This window comes from Sus scrofa, chromosome 3, assembly GCF_054392235.1.
Source record: "Sus scrofa isolate SSC_HxYL_T2T_F1_AM1 chromosome 3, Sscrofa_HxYL_maternal_Yorkshire_Landrace_v2.0, whole genome shotgun sequence".
Taxonomy (NCBI): Eukaryota; Metazoa; Chordata; class Mammalia; order Artiodactyla; family Suidae; genus Sus; species Sus scrofa.
The window spans coordinates 2,856,155-2,870,755 of record NC_139385.1 but is presented as its reverse complement, the minus strand read 5'-3'; the positions used below and the strand labels follow the sequence as shown (position 1 = coordinate 2,870,755).

At 44.0% G+C, this 14,601-nt stretch overlaps 1 protein-coding gene and 1 long non-coding RNA gene across 8 annotated transcripts in view; one reads left to right on the top strand and one right to left on the bottom strand.

The window, feature by feature from the left end:
• Window positions 1–14,601, bottom strand: part of SDK1 (sidekick cell adhesion molecule 1) — an 823,726-nt gene that overhangs the window by 391,408 nt on the left and 417,717 nt on the right. The gene's annotated exons all lie outside the window — the stretch shown is intronic.
• Window positions 701–7,346, top strand: LOC146404331 (uncharacterized). Its single transcript, XR_014840042.1, has 4 exons — window positions 701–1,075; window positions 1,747–1,805; window positions 6,773–6,915; window positions 7,035–7,346. It is a non-coding gene; the product is annotated as an uncharacterized LOC146404331 (long non-coding RNA).

The following is a 14,601-nucleotide window of genomic DNA, read 5'->3' as shown; positions in this document are numbered from 1 at the left end:
CTCTCCCTCCCCTCAGGGAGGGCTGGTCACTGTGACCGACCTGCTTGGAAGGAGCCGTGGTCCCAGGGGAGGTACACATCCAGGCTCGCCCCGGGGTCCTGGCAACAGACTTCCTGACACAAGGAACTTCCTAGGTGGTGGGATGAGAGCAGGTCTTCTGTTGTGAAGCTGGTGTTCTTGGTGGGATCCTGTACAGCTTTTGCAGATGGGGGGCTGGCTGCAGAAAGACCAGACCTTGGTCAGAAACTGGGAACTGCAGTTCCACTCCCCCAGCCTCTGGGGGAGGAAAGGATACTGGGGAATGAGTCAGTGGCTTAATCAATTGTGCCTACAATATGAAACGTCCCTAAAGACCCTTAAACTGAGGGGTCTCTAGCGCTTCCATGGTGGATGCAGCTGGGAGGGGGGCCCACCCAGAGAAGATGCAGAAGCTCGCCCCCCTCCCCCCAAATCAATAGCTACCCTGGTGTCAGAGAAAGGGGGAGGAGAAACATCACACATGTGGCTACGATGCAAAAAAAATCTTTCAGAAGTACAGTGGAGGGAAAAAAACATAGGAACTGCACCTTAGAGGAACTTGTCAAACCCACCAGCACCCAGCGATCAAGCTCCCCAGGAGCAGGAAAGAGTCACGTGACATCACACAGCCCTGTATACGATGTCATGGAAAGGGCGCCTGAGCTCCATGATTTTCCTCCAAATCCACAAGCCCAGGCTAATCATGGGGACAGGAGGGACACTCCACAAAACACCTGACCAGGAAGCTTCCAAAGTGTCAAGATCGCGAAACTAAGGAAAGACCGACCGGAAGCGTCACAGATCGGGGGAGGCTAAGAAGACACGACGACTAAATGCAGCAAAGAGTCCTGCACTGGACCCTGGAGCAGGAAGAGGACGTCAGGGAGAACTGGCAGAGTAAAGACAGAGCCGGGAGCTCAGATGCGTTTAGAAAGAGAATAAACAAGGGACACCCATCCACCCACATGGATGTGTCATACGCCTTAGGATACGTGGAGGAAGCCAGATCAGAGAGCTCCGTCCATCCATGTGACATTCTGGAAAAGACAAGCCATAGGTCAGCAGATCAACGGCTGCTTGGGGTCAGGGGGAGGGAGGGGCGGGCCACCAAGGGGAGGCAGAGGGCCTTCTGGAGGTCATCTGCTGTATCTCGAGTGTGCTGGTGGTTAGCAGACGCTAAGTCCTTCAAAAAGAGCGGATTTTCCTATTTACGAAGTAAAACGTCAATTTAAAAAATATCCCAGTACCCTCCTAACGTGCAAGGTCCCACTTCGGTATATTCCGAGCCCACCTGGCTAGACACACCCCTCAGGACAAAGGGAGGACCGGCCGCACGGACAGACCACAGAAGCCCGGCCCCCCGAGCGCCGGGCCGGCCAGGCACGTCCTCGGCACCGTCGGCCGCGGGGGGAGAGGGGCGCTCCGGGGCGGCCACTTTCCCATGTTTGCCCCCCCGCCCGCTTCCAGCTCAGGACCTGCCAGAGGAGGCCAAGGATGCTCCGCAAGCCGACCCCTGGCCTGCCCTCTTCCAGGACCCGGCCTCGGCTTCGCCCGCCAGGGCCCCCAGCCAGGCCCGCCGCGGCCCCCACCCCGTTTCACCGTCAGGGGTCCCCGCTCCTGGGCGGCCGGCCTTTGAGTCCCTGCAAAGGCAGGGCTCCCCTGCTTCGAACGCGGGCGCTCCGTCAAAGCCGCTGTCTGTCCTCCTTTGCTCCCCGTTTCTGTCCGCAGACGCGAACCCGCTTTCTACAGCAAAGCCTTAGCGGGAGGGAGATGGCAGAACCAGCGAGGTAAGCGACGCCGGGAGGAACCCGCGCGGCCCAAAGGAGGCTCGGGAAGGCGCCCGCACTGCCACTCTCTCAGGTTAACCCCAAACCCCTCTGAACTCCCGGCACCCCCCTAACAACCGCCATCACTAGCTGCCCACTGGCGGTTCACTGAAACAGGTACCTTTTTGTCCAATGAGACTTTCTTTCGTCAGGTCTGAATTATTCACTGGGTATTGTTACTACTGACAAGGGATTTTTTTTTTCTTTTATTTCTTTTTGGGTTTTTGTTTTTGTTTTTTTGGCTACTCAGAAACCAGGCCCTGCTGTTATCCCATCAGGAACCCTGGGAGAAATTCCTGGGGAAGGAGGAGGCAGGCAGGAAGGAGGGGTGCTTGGGCACAGGGGACGAGGGCACAGTAAGCAAAGGACTGGCTTTTTAGTAAAAGACACCTTTTCTTTTAAAGATACAAAAGCATTAGCAATGGAATGTCTCCAAAGACTGATAAAATGATTGCACTCCAAATTGCACATTTTAATGCCTCCTATAAAAGTATTTTCTTTCTTACCACCTGTAACAGCTTGCCAAGCTATGTGATTTTCAGGGGAAATATTGCATAGGCAAAATTAGCTGATGTGAAATTAAATTATCCTGACAGAACAACACAAGCAAGATTTGATGAAGCAATTAATAAATTAAGAAACCTTCTTAAAAATGCAATATTCAATTATAACTTAGGTAAATCCTTGGGGTATGAACCAGAACAAACGTAACAAGGACTTCTCAGGAAAAGAACTTCAGTTTGGTTGCATAAAAACTCTCCACGAGCCAACTTCAGAAGCCAGCATAACATCCAAGACTGTGGGAGTCATTGGCTAATTTAAAACATCTTTTACAACAAATTTCCATATGGCCTAGTCATTTACGTTTATGGTTTGGGCAGACGTCTTGAATGGAACGCCAAGACGTAGGCCAAGTCTCTTTCAGAAAGGTTTTCCTCATCAAATCATCAATTCGATTTTTTTTGCATTTTACTTTAAAGTAACCTTCAACACTGTACTTCACAGGTGATGCTGAATTCTCATCAACATATTTCATTTAATTTTTATTGAAGTGTTGTTGATTTACAACATGCTAATTTTTGCTCTACAGCCAAGTTCGACACGTATATGCCTTTTTTTTTTTTTTAATATTTCTTTCCATTATGGTTTATCCCAGGAGATCAGATGTCGTTTCCTGTGCTATACAGTAGGACTTCGTGGTCGACTCTAGATGGAATAGTTTGTCTACTAACCCCAACATAGTTTATTAAATAGAGGAATAAGAAAAAAAAAGGGACAGTAAATACCAAAGGGCTCAGTTCTAGCTACGTCAAAACATGCCTTTTAAAATGTTTCATTTGCAAATCACAGTTGGGTTTGGCAAGTAAAACATTTTCGCCACTTCGCAGACCTCTGAGGGTCACCTCATGCGTTTCATTGATGAGGGTCATTGGTCAGGGTTCTCAGAACTGCCCTGGGACACACAGGTCCACAGGACAGCTGCTCATCCTTGACACCCAGCGCGCTCCAGAGATGCGTGTCAAGAGCTAGCTGCACTGACCTGCGAGAACCTTCCTGCCTTGGGCCCCCGCAACCTGGCCAGGCTCGTTCCTGTTTCTCTTTCCTGCTATAAGGATTCACTACGTGCCACTAACTCTAGTTTAGAAAATCTGCATTCCTTGTATCTCTAATACAGATGGTCATGTTTTCTGCTTTTTATGGATGATGATGGATTACTATAAGGAAATATTGTTTGCCCAGCCAACGTTTCTAGGAGAATTCAGAAATCAAGGTCACAAAATGACAACGTATGGATTTTTTTATTTCCATAAATTCAGATTATAAAAATAATTTAAAAATTCAGTGAAATTAATATTGAAATTATCGTATTTCTACACACAGTAATTCGGAAACTAGATTTCCTGGCTAGCTTATAAATCACCGTGTCTGGAAATATTATCCCACATCCTTGAATTTTATTTTTGATCATCATCCCTGACATCTTATTGATCTGAAAGCAACAGAATTTCAAAGACTCCTTGGGAGTTCAGTGCCTCTCTTTTTATTTAGTTAGAGAATGCATAGCATCAATGTTGTTGACTCTCTCGGGCTGGGGGAGGGAGGTGACAGTCAGCAATTAGAGAAAGCTGGAAGTCAAAGCTGATAACATCTGACTTAAAAATGTGCGCGAGAAAAAAAAGACTTCCAGGGAGAGTAAAGACAACAGACACACTGCTTATTTATCAGCTATAGAGCTGGACTTTTCAAACATTGCTTCCCAATACGATTCTGGCCTTGAAAGATGGGTCTCATGATTCATCATAAGAAAGATGCAAAGAAAGAAATGGATTCAGAGTTTTAAGAATTGGGGATTAGAGGAAAAGAGGAACCATAGAGCCACTGGTTCTGCATCCACAGATTCAACCAACTGTGGATCAAAGATATTTGGAAGGAAAAAAAATTCCAGAAAGTTCCAAAAAGCAAAACTTGAATTTGTCACACACTGGTAACTATTCACATAGCTCTGAACGTTGTATTCACAGCTATGTACACAGCACTTTCACTGTATTGGGTATTACAGGTGATCTAGAGATGATGTGATGCATGAGAGGTACGCATGAGTTATGTGCAGATACTATGTATGCCATGTCATATAAGGGGCCTGAGCATCCTTGGATTTTGGTATCTGTGAGGTGGGAGGGAGTTCTGGAATCATCCACTGTGGATACCGAGGGATGACTGCAGTCCCAGATGATAGAAATGAATGCTAGCTTCTAAAATCAAAACAATCTCTATAGATGTTTCTGAAGGCATCCCCTAGCATGTTTTTGATTTCTTAAACACAGAATCGCATTTTGACCAAGAGTTTAAAACTTCTTTCAATGCTCAGTAACAAAGTTTCTCCATGACCCTTGTTTTCACATCTTGTTTGCATTTAATTCTATTAAAATCCTAAGGTCAAATGACATTAAAAGTATCCAGAGCTCTTGCAGAATAGTAATTATGTATCAAAGTAAAGGCACCCAAACTGTGATGTGCAGGAAACTATTTAAATGAATGAAAATCAGAAGAAAGGGGTCTTTGAAGTCTTAAACATGCATGAAGATTAAAATAATTGATCTAATAAATTTAGTACATAGATTGCAGTCCTTAATAACAGTGAATAAAAGCTTATGGAAGACAAGTTCACACAGTCAATTTCTGCCTCAACCATCACGTTGGGGAAGATGAAAACAAAAATTGCAATATATGTTCAATCGCGTAGGCAGAGACTCGGAAAGCGTTTATTAGTTACTTTCTCCCAAAAGGTTGTTTTGAAATGTAAATCATAGAAAGCAAAAGAAATACTTTCTCCACTGGTAGGGAGCTCATTTCATCCTGTGCTTCTTGGAAATATGCCTCACATGAAATATTATCTGTAGTTTCCTGCCCATCATTGGTGATGTTTCTTAAAATTAGATATAACCACACAAATTTCACAACCGAACCAGAAGGGAAAATGGAGGCGGACGACAATTTTCCGAGGGCTTTCAGAAGAGAGCGGTCTTGGAGGAGGAGAGCTGCCTGGAGCCCAAGCCCAGGGCTGGGTAAAGGCACGCGCTTCAGAGGCCACAGTCAATGTCCTGCCTCGGACCCCTTCCCAGCGTGTGCTCAGAGCTCAGCACTGCCAGCGCGGACATGTTAAAATAATTTCTTGTGGGAAAAAGGACCTTCCACGAGGAAGTCTGCACAGCTGTCAGAGAACTGTCCCTGAACTGAGAGTCAGTTCTTTGGAAACAGTCCACTGGACAACCGATCCCTAAACAGCACCCAGGCTCTCAGGGACCTACCTACCCCGGCGGCCCCGCTCTATTCCCCGACCACCAAGTTCTCCCTGCAGCCGGCATCCCCGGTCCTTCGCCCCTGCTTTGTTTGCTACCTGCAGTGTCGTGGGGTGAGCGACTGCGGCAGCAATGAATTACCAACGGAGGCGCCGACTTCAAGGTTTATGGGACAGGAAATAAAAGTGGGCATCATCCCGGTTTTGTAGTCCTCTTATTGGACACCTTGACAACGAGCAGCCCGGCACAAGGCTGCAACACAGATGAAAGCCACTGGCTGAGATTTAAGTTTCGTGTCAGCACGAGCCTAAACGTCCTGTCCTGGTGATATCAGAAGGCACATGTAGGTACATGAGACTGTCGCACAAGGAAGGGAAGACGGGACATCATGTCTCTTCTGCTCTGCTGTCATCATCGTATCCAGGCATCTTCCCACAATTTAAGCAGAAAAGGTACAACAGAGAAAGGTGTGAAAAGACAGAGACAGCAAACACTGAAATCCTTTGTCCCATTCGACTCCAGTGAAAATCTTTTGTTTCTCCAGCATTCACTTACAGACAGCGTTATGCGTAAATTACATATTTAAATACATTTACACTTGTTGCTTTGGCACGTGATAAAGCTGCCAAAATTAAGTGGTTTGCCTTACTTTTCACCTTCCCGCAATGCAATTAACACCTCTTTCACATTCCTTGTTGTCCATCTAATCTTTTTTTTTTTCCACTAGAATCAAACACCTTCTTTTAGAGATGCCTGTAAGATCTTACTCAATCTCTGGTCCTCCTTGGGAATGATAAACTGATACTATTAAGTGATTTTTTAATTGAAGCAGTTAAAATAACCATATATTCTGAGAGTAAGACATTTTTGCCAATTTTGTTCAATAGCTTAGTCAATTTTGTGCTAAGCAAATAAATCACGTCGTGGTCCTCAAACACATGTATCTGTAAACCTGCATGAGCTTTGCATTAAAAAGTGTGAAAGACGCCTGGATACTAAAAGGACCTCAACTTAAACGGAGGTACGTGGGTTTACAGCTGGGAGAGGCGAGGTTTTGTTTTCATTTTTGTCTCTCCTTTACAGAACTGACTTGCTGCAAATTAATATTTCCTGCTGTGATTTTTACAGCAGGAAAGCTCAGCCTGGGGCTTGTGGGAATGTTACTACCACTGGGAAACAGGAGACTGGACCCCAGAACACCAGCCCAACGCAAACCAAAGAAGAACCTACCCCCTGCTCCCAGTCCCGCAAGGAGGAAAGAAGACTGCAAGGTACTGCTCTCCTCCTGAACCCAAGGTTTAGCTACGAGGAAGCGGGAAGCGAAAGGACTAGACCCCGGCACAGTGACCTCTGCTATGAACCAAAACCATGCTTTCTGTTCTTCTTTCAGATCAGGAGGCGCTGTTCTCCTAAACCTTCTTCAGTGCATTCATCCACGAGGCCATCTGACTGAATTCTGCGGGCATGGACTAGTGAGCATGTGATCGGCCAAAACAGTCTCATTACTAGTACGTTTCCAGCTACATGAGGCTTGACTTTTTTGTTCCCTGTTAGACTGAAACTTATTCTAAACCAGATCATTATTAGTATTAATGAATTTCTGTAGAACAGAAAAAAGTATATGACAAATCATATATATCCAAACAGGGGTGATACTGTGACTAATACTAAAAATAAAAGCATACAGTAGCTGAGATTCTAAGTTTATGTAAAGTGATTATATGGTTGCTTCTGAATTTTAAGACTTGTTTCTGCTCCCGGTCAAATGAAACAGGGATGAGATTTAATTCACCCTATGATATCCTATGGTAACAATACCAGGATTTTTACAGTTCAATACATGGAGCATGAAGAAACTGAACATGTATTAGAATTTCTAAAGCAACTGCCCGAAGCTAGCTGGGTTCAGCTTCTCTCCCAGATCCATATGATTGAATAATATATTTCAATAAAAACACTGCAGCTGAAGGGTCCTTAGTGCAAAAGGGTGCACTGAAGGATATCTCAAAGGGACAAAGCCAGCATTGGCCCAGACTCCATGCCATTTAACAGGCATTTGCCATATCATGTCATAAGCCCACTTTAAAACGTACAGACTATACGTTGAAATGTTCCAAGATGAAACGGAATCTATTTTTTCTGAAATCATATATATACATGTATATACATATTCGAAGTAAACAGCAATACCTATTCATCATGGAGAATTTACAAAATAAAGGAGAATATAAAAGCATCCTTTCTCCTGCCACACAGAAAACCACTGGAGTAACAATTTGGAGTAATTTCTCGGTTTCTGCACCAGCACACATGCAATCTTTCTTTCTTTTTCTTTCTTTCTTTCTTTCTTTCTTTCTTTCTTTCTTTCTTTCTTTCTTTCTTTCTTTCTTTCTCTCTCTCTCTTTCTTTCTTTCTTTCCTTCCTTCCTTCTTTTTTTCTTTCCTTCCTTTTTTTTTTGGTCTTTTTAGGGCCATACTCGTGGCACATGGAGTTTCCCAGGCTAGGGGTCGAATTGCAGCTGTAGCTGCTGGCCTACACCGCAGCCAGAGCCACGCCAGATCCGAGCCGCATCTGCAACCTACGCCACAGCTCACGGCAACGCCGGATCTTTTAACCCACTGAGCAAAGCCAAGGATCGAACCTGCATCTTCATGGATGCTAGTCAGATTTGTTTCCACTGAGCCACGATGGGACCTCCTTTTTTTTTTCTCTCTCTCTTTTCCTTTTTATTTATTTATTTTTTTTGTCTTTTGTCTTTTTGTTGTTGTTGCTATTTCTTGGGCCGCTCCCGTGGCATATGGAGGTTCCCAGGCTAGGGGTTGAATCGGAGCTGTAGCCACCGGCCTACGCCAGAGCCACAGCAATGCGGGATCCGAGCCGCGTCTGCAACCTACACCACAGCTCACGGCAACGCCGGATCGTTAACCCACTGAGCAAGGGCAGGGACTGAACCCGCAACCTCATGGTTCCTAGTCGGATTCGTTAACCACTGCGCCACGACGGGAACTCCTCTTTTCCTTTTTGAAATGAAGGCTGAACTGTACATGGTGTTTTGTGTCCCACTTTGATCACTTCATAAATCATTAAATATTGTACCGTGTCATTAAAGTGGTATCGTTTCATATTCATGATTATATAAGTAATAATAATGTAAACCAGAACCACAGAGTCGTCCCGGCATGCAATTAGGGTATATGCGACTCCTATGTCACACACTGCCTACTTGAACAGTGTATCGTCGCCTTCTCCGAAGACACTCTTTTTCTACCAGTGTCATGGTTCAAACCTTACGCTGCCTGAAAGGTCTGGTGCGTTGTTTCTCCTCTGACCTGACAGGGGTGGCTGCGCGCCCTCTGCTGCGTTTTCTGGTGGATCCTGGTGCCCCCTGGTACCTCCTTGACGGCTGCCCTTCGCACAGGCCACTCTCCATCCTCCGCTCCCTGACTCCCCTGTGGACCTGGGCATGCTTCAGCCTTTATCATGTCCCGGGGGGAAGCTTCCCATTCACCGCCTCCCTCCCAAGTGCCCACACCTGAGCCCACACCCAGTGCAGGTGAAAGCCTCCACGGAAAGGCACTCCTCTCTCTGGATCTTCCAATCTGAACACCAGCGATGGTCTGACTTGCTATTTTTTCCCTGCTGTCGCTCATTTATGAGGCATCGTTAGAACTAGAGGATGATTTTGTCAGTGGTCCTCACGTATCTGCCAGGAATGTGACCGAAGCAGCGTGAAACCGACCTGTGAAACGACACAGACTTTCTCACCATGCTGGCTTTTTCCATTCAGGAAGGAGGTAGGACCAATCGCATGGTCAACATCTTACATTCATCTGCAAAGTTTTACTTTATCTCGTAGACGTCTTCTACGCGTCTTGATATATTTTTTCCAAATATTATGTTGATTTGAGAATTTCTTTGCATGATGTCTTCAATATGCTACTGCTAGTTATATAGGAAAGCTTTCTGAAAAAAAAACTTGTGCAATAACAGACATATAAGAGAGTACATGAAATGAAAATAAATACTCATATAACAATACAGAGTTGGAGTGCCCTTTGTAGCTCAGTGGTTAATGAATCCCACTAGGAACCATGAGGTTGTGGGTTCGATCCCTGGCCTCGATTGGTGGGTTAAGGATCTGATGTTGCCGTGAGCTATGGTGTAGGTTGCAGATGTGGCTCAGATCTGGCATTGCTGTGGCTCTGGCGTAGGTCGGCAGCTGCAGCTGAGATTAGACCCCTAGCCTTGGAACCTCCATGTGCTGAGGGTGCAGCCCTTTTGAAAAAGACAAAAAAACAAAACGAAACAAAAAACCAAAAACAGAGCCTCAGCAACACTCCTGCCTGGTGCCCCAGCCCTTAATTTATTATTTTTCAATTTTTTTGCTTTTTAGGGATGCATCCATGGCATATGGAGGTTCTCAGGCTAAGGGTTGACTGGGAGCTGCAGCTGCCGGCCTACACCACAGTCAGAGCAAAGCCAGATCTGAGCCGAGCCTTCAACCTACACTACATCTCATGGCAATGCAGGCTCCTTAACCCACTGAGCAAGGCCAGGGATTGAACCTGAGTCCTCAGGGATGCTAGTCAGATTTGTTAACTGCTGAGCCCTGATGGGAACTCCCCCAACCCCAAATTTAGTTATCAGCCCTTTGCACACCATAGAGAACATTTCCTACCTACGTGCTCATCTCTACACACCACAATTTAGCTTGCCTATATTTCGACTCAGTAAAAATGGAATCATACAGTAACTATTCTAAGATACTGATTTTTTACATTATGAATACAAAAACTAAAATATTTTATTTTATAATAACTTATTCCTTCTATAATGCTCTTCCTTTCTTTATTGTAGAGCAGAATTTCTGACCTCTATCATTTTCCTTCTCTCTGAAGAACTTCTTTTAACATTTCTTGCCAAACAGGTCTACTGGCAACAAATTCCTCTGTGTTTGGTTGAGAAAGTCTTTCTCTTGCATTCCTGAAAGGTAATTTCACTGGGTACAGAATTCTAGGTTGGTGGCTTTTTCACTTAATGCTTTAACTATTCCACTCCACTGTCTCCTTGCTTACATAATTTCCAGCAAGAAGTCTGATGTACTTCTTATTCTAGTTGCCTGCTAAGCAAGCTGTTTTCCCAACTCTTACCATTTTTCTTTCAAGATTTTCTCCATGTCTTTGGTTTTCTGCAGTTTGAATAGGATTTGCTTAGTAGTAGATTTCTGAAATTCATCCTCATTGGTATTCTAAAGGTTCCCTAGAACTGTAGTGTGGTGTTTATAATTAATTTTGGAGAATTCTGAACCGTTATTGCTTTAAACATTTCTTTCTTCTCCTTCTCATATTCTTATTATGTACATGTTACATCTGCAGTTGTCCCATTACTCTTGAATATTCTGTTCCATTTTTCCCCATTGTTCTTTCTCCTGATGGTTCAGTTTGGAAGGTTTCTATTGACATATTTTCAGGATCATGGATTCCTTCTTTGTCCACGTCCAGACTACTACTGAGCCCATCAAGACATTACTGGGTTTTTTTTACATTTTTTTTTCTACCATTCCCTTCATTCTTTCTTGGAGTTTCCATCTCTCTGCTTATATTACCCATCTGTTGGTGCAAGCTGTTTTCTTTTTCTTTCTTTCTTCTTCTTCTTTTTTTTTTTTTTTTTTTTTTTTTTTGTCTTTTGTCCTTTTAGGGCCACACTCACAGCATATGGAGGTTCCCAGGCTAGGGGTCTGATTGGAGCTGTAGCCACCGGCCTATGCCACAGCCACAGCAATGCCAGATCCGAGCCAAATCTGTGACCTACAGCACAGCTCACAGCAATGCCGGATCCTTAACCCACTGAGCGAGGCCAAGGATTGAATCTGCAACCTCAGGGCTCTTAGTTGGATTCATTTCCGCTGCACAAGGACAGGAACTCCCAATCACAGTTAATTTAAATTTCCTATGTGATAACCCCAAAAACTTTATTATACCTGATTCTGGTTCTGATGCTTGTGTCTTTCAGACTCTTGATTTTTCGTGCTTTTTGGCAGGTCTTACAATTTTATTTTGAAAACCAGATATGATGTATGGGGTAATAGAAAGCGATTGTCTTTGGGTTTCCCAAACCAAGAATCCTTCTTAAATAAAGTCTGTGTCTTGCAGCCATCTCAGCTGCCATCTACTCTTATCATACTGGAGCCCTGCTGGTCTGGTGACAAGGTGTTTAGGAGGGAAAACATTTTATAATCCTATGATTAAATCTCCATTTTTTAGTGGGCCTGAGTCCTTGGGCTATGACCTTCAGAAGCACATCTTGGCCACTTTTTAGTTTTCTAGATGAGAGTAAGTTCAGAGGCAGCTAGAACTGGCCAGCTGTCCTGCTCTCAGGTGAGTTAATTCCCCTTGGGGGGCTGGCCTTTGTATGGAGAATGCTCTGGGTCCTTTTTCCAAAATGGTTGCTTTCCTCTCCCTAGTCTGAGACAACAACTATTTTTTCGCCATCTCTACAGTAAGAATCTGGTGGAATTCCCGGAGACAAAACCCACAAAAATGTGGTAGTCCCTTAAAGACTGAGTTTTGAGGAGTTTCAAATCTCAAGGTAGTCTATGCTCAGCCTCCAGCAATTCATCTAAATTAGCAGTTCATGGATCAGTGTTTTCAATAGTTGATTTCAACTATGATTTTTCTGTATTTACCCATCTCTCCAGCTTTCGGCATGGAGGTTTGTCCTCTGACCTTACCCTCTCTGACGGATTTTTGTCAGTATTTTTTTGTCTTTTTTCATGTAGATTCAAATGACCTAGAGTCATCTCCATTTCTTTGAAAGAATTTCCTTCATTTTTTCTTATGGAGAGGATCTGCTAACAACAAACTCAATTTTTGTTTATCCAGGAAAGTCTTTACTTTGTCTTCATTTTTGAAAGATGGTTTTGTGGAGTAGAATTCTTGGTTGACAGATTTTTTGTTTTTATTTTTGTTTTTTTTTCCCCTCCGAAGTAGTTTGAATATATTATCCTCCTGCTTTCTGGCCTGTTTTTTTCTTTACAGAACTCAACTGTTCATCTTATTGGGGTTTCCTGGCAAGTAATGAACCATTTTTCTTTCTGGCTGCTTTTAAGATTTTCTCCTTGTCATTGACTTTCAGCAGTTTTACCATGATGTATCTGTTTATAAAGATATGAAGGGTTTCTTTGTGTTTATCCTACTTTGAGTTCACTGAACATCCTGGATGGATAGGTTATTGTTAGTCAATAAATTTGGGATGTTTCCAGCCATTGGTTCCTCAAATACTTTTTCTGCTCCTTTCTCTCTCTCTCTTCTTCTGGTATCCCCATTATGCATATGTTTGTGTATTTAATGGTGTCCCACATTTCTCTGAGCACTCTTCATATTCTTCATTCTTTATTCTCTCTGATCGTTGGCTTGCATAACCCTATTATTAGATTTTCAAGTTTGTTTATTCCTTATTCTTCCAGTTCAGAGCTACTGTTGAGCTCCTCTAGTAAATTTTAAAATTTAAATTACTATACTTTTAAGCTTCAGAGTTACCATTTGGTTCCTGTTTATAACTTCTCTATTGACATTCTCTATGCAACAGTTTCATCGTATTTTTATTTTCCTCCTTTATTCACAGTTTCCATTAGTTCTGTGAACATATTTCTAATAGTTACTTTGAGCGTTTTTCTGATAAATTTGTCTCTCACAACCAGCTTCTATAGCCTGCTTCTATACCCTCCCATCTCCAATGTAGGGTCCATACTTTCCTGTTTCTTTTCATACCTCATATTTTTCTTTGGAAACTGAATATATAATATAGCAACTCTGGGTATTGGTTCTTCCCACTCTGGGGCTTCTTACTGTTACTTGCTTGTTTATTTGCCTACTGACTGGCTGGATTATTTCAGGAATGTGTATTTTGCCTTCATAATATTAAGCCTCTGCTGTTGTTCTTTGGATATGCTCACAGTTACCTGGGGTGACAGGGGTCTGGGTAGGGCTTTCTCCCTTTTTTCCTAGAACGTGCCCAGCTGTTAACCTCTACTAAGTGCCAGCTAATTGCTCTACTGTTTTCAATACTGCCCCAAACAGAAACTGTTCTGCAGGTGAATCCAATCAAGTTCTGCTTCCTTTGAAAAAATGGCCAGTGTTTGATGCTCTTCTGACCTCAGAAGCCCCCCTCTTCCTCCCCCAGGTAAAATCTCTGAGCCAGGGCTCCGGAGCTGTGAGTGGGGACAACTGAAAGTTTCTCTGAGTGTCACACCCTATCTGCCTCCTTTGGGAGCAGAGCTCTGTGTGTGTGCTGGGCAGGGGCAGGGTAGAAGCCTGAGGTCCTCTCAGCTTGCTCTTGTGGCACGGAACCATTCCTCATGCATGGAAGCCAAGGAGGTTGGGGCCCCAGTATTCTTCAGGTGCTGAGTACCAGGTAGTGCCCCATCCCTGAGTGGAGGCTAGGTGGAAGAAGGGAGCCTTTATCGTGGGTACTGGAGCTAAGACGCAGTGACAGGTGGATAAAGTTGGAGAAGAAACACTGATGTTTCCTCACTGATGAAGGAAGAAAGCCCTTCACTGGAGCTGGAGGCATAAGGAGCCCTGGTCTTAGCTGATGGGTCTAGAATGGAGCCTCTACCTTGCGAAGCTGGGAGGGAGAAGCAATCTTGATTGAGAGTCTACAAACCCTCACGTCTTTCTTATGGAATTTTTGTGGATTTTCTAGAGCAGATGTTTTTCTATTTACGCCCCTTGCCCTTGTGACCCTTTCTATAACCTTTAAATGTTGTTTTTTCCTTAAATAATGTTATCCCTTGTATTGGGAAGTAGGTCAGGGGAGCTCCTCATACTGTGATTTTGTAAACTGAAATCCTCTAGGGTTTTTTTTAGTATTTAATTTTTGACGAGTCCCCCTTCCTGACGTCTCCTACTGGTGGTAATAACACTCATATGAGAAAACATTTATACATGACTTTTAGG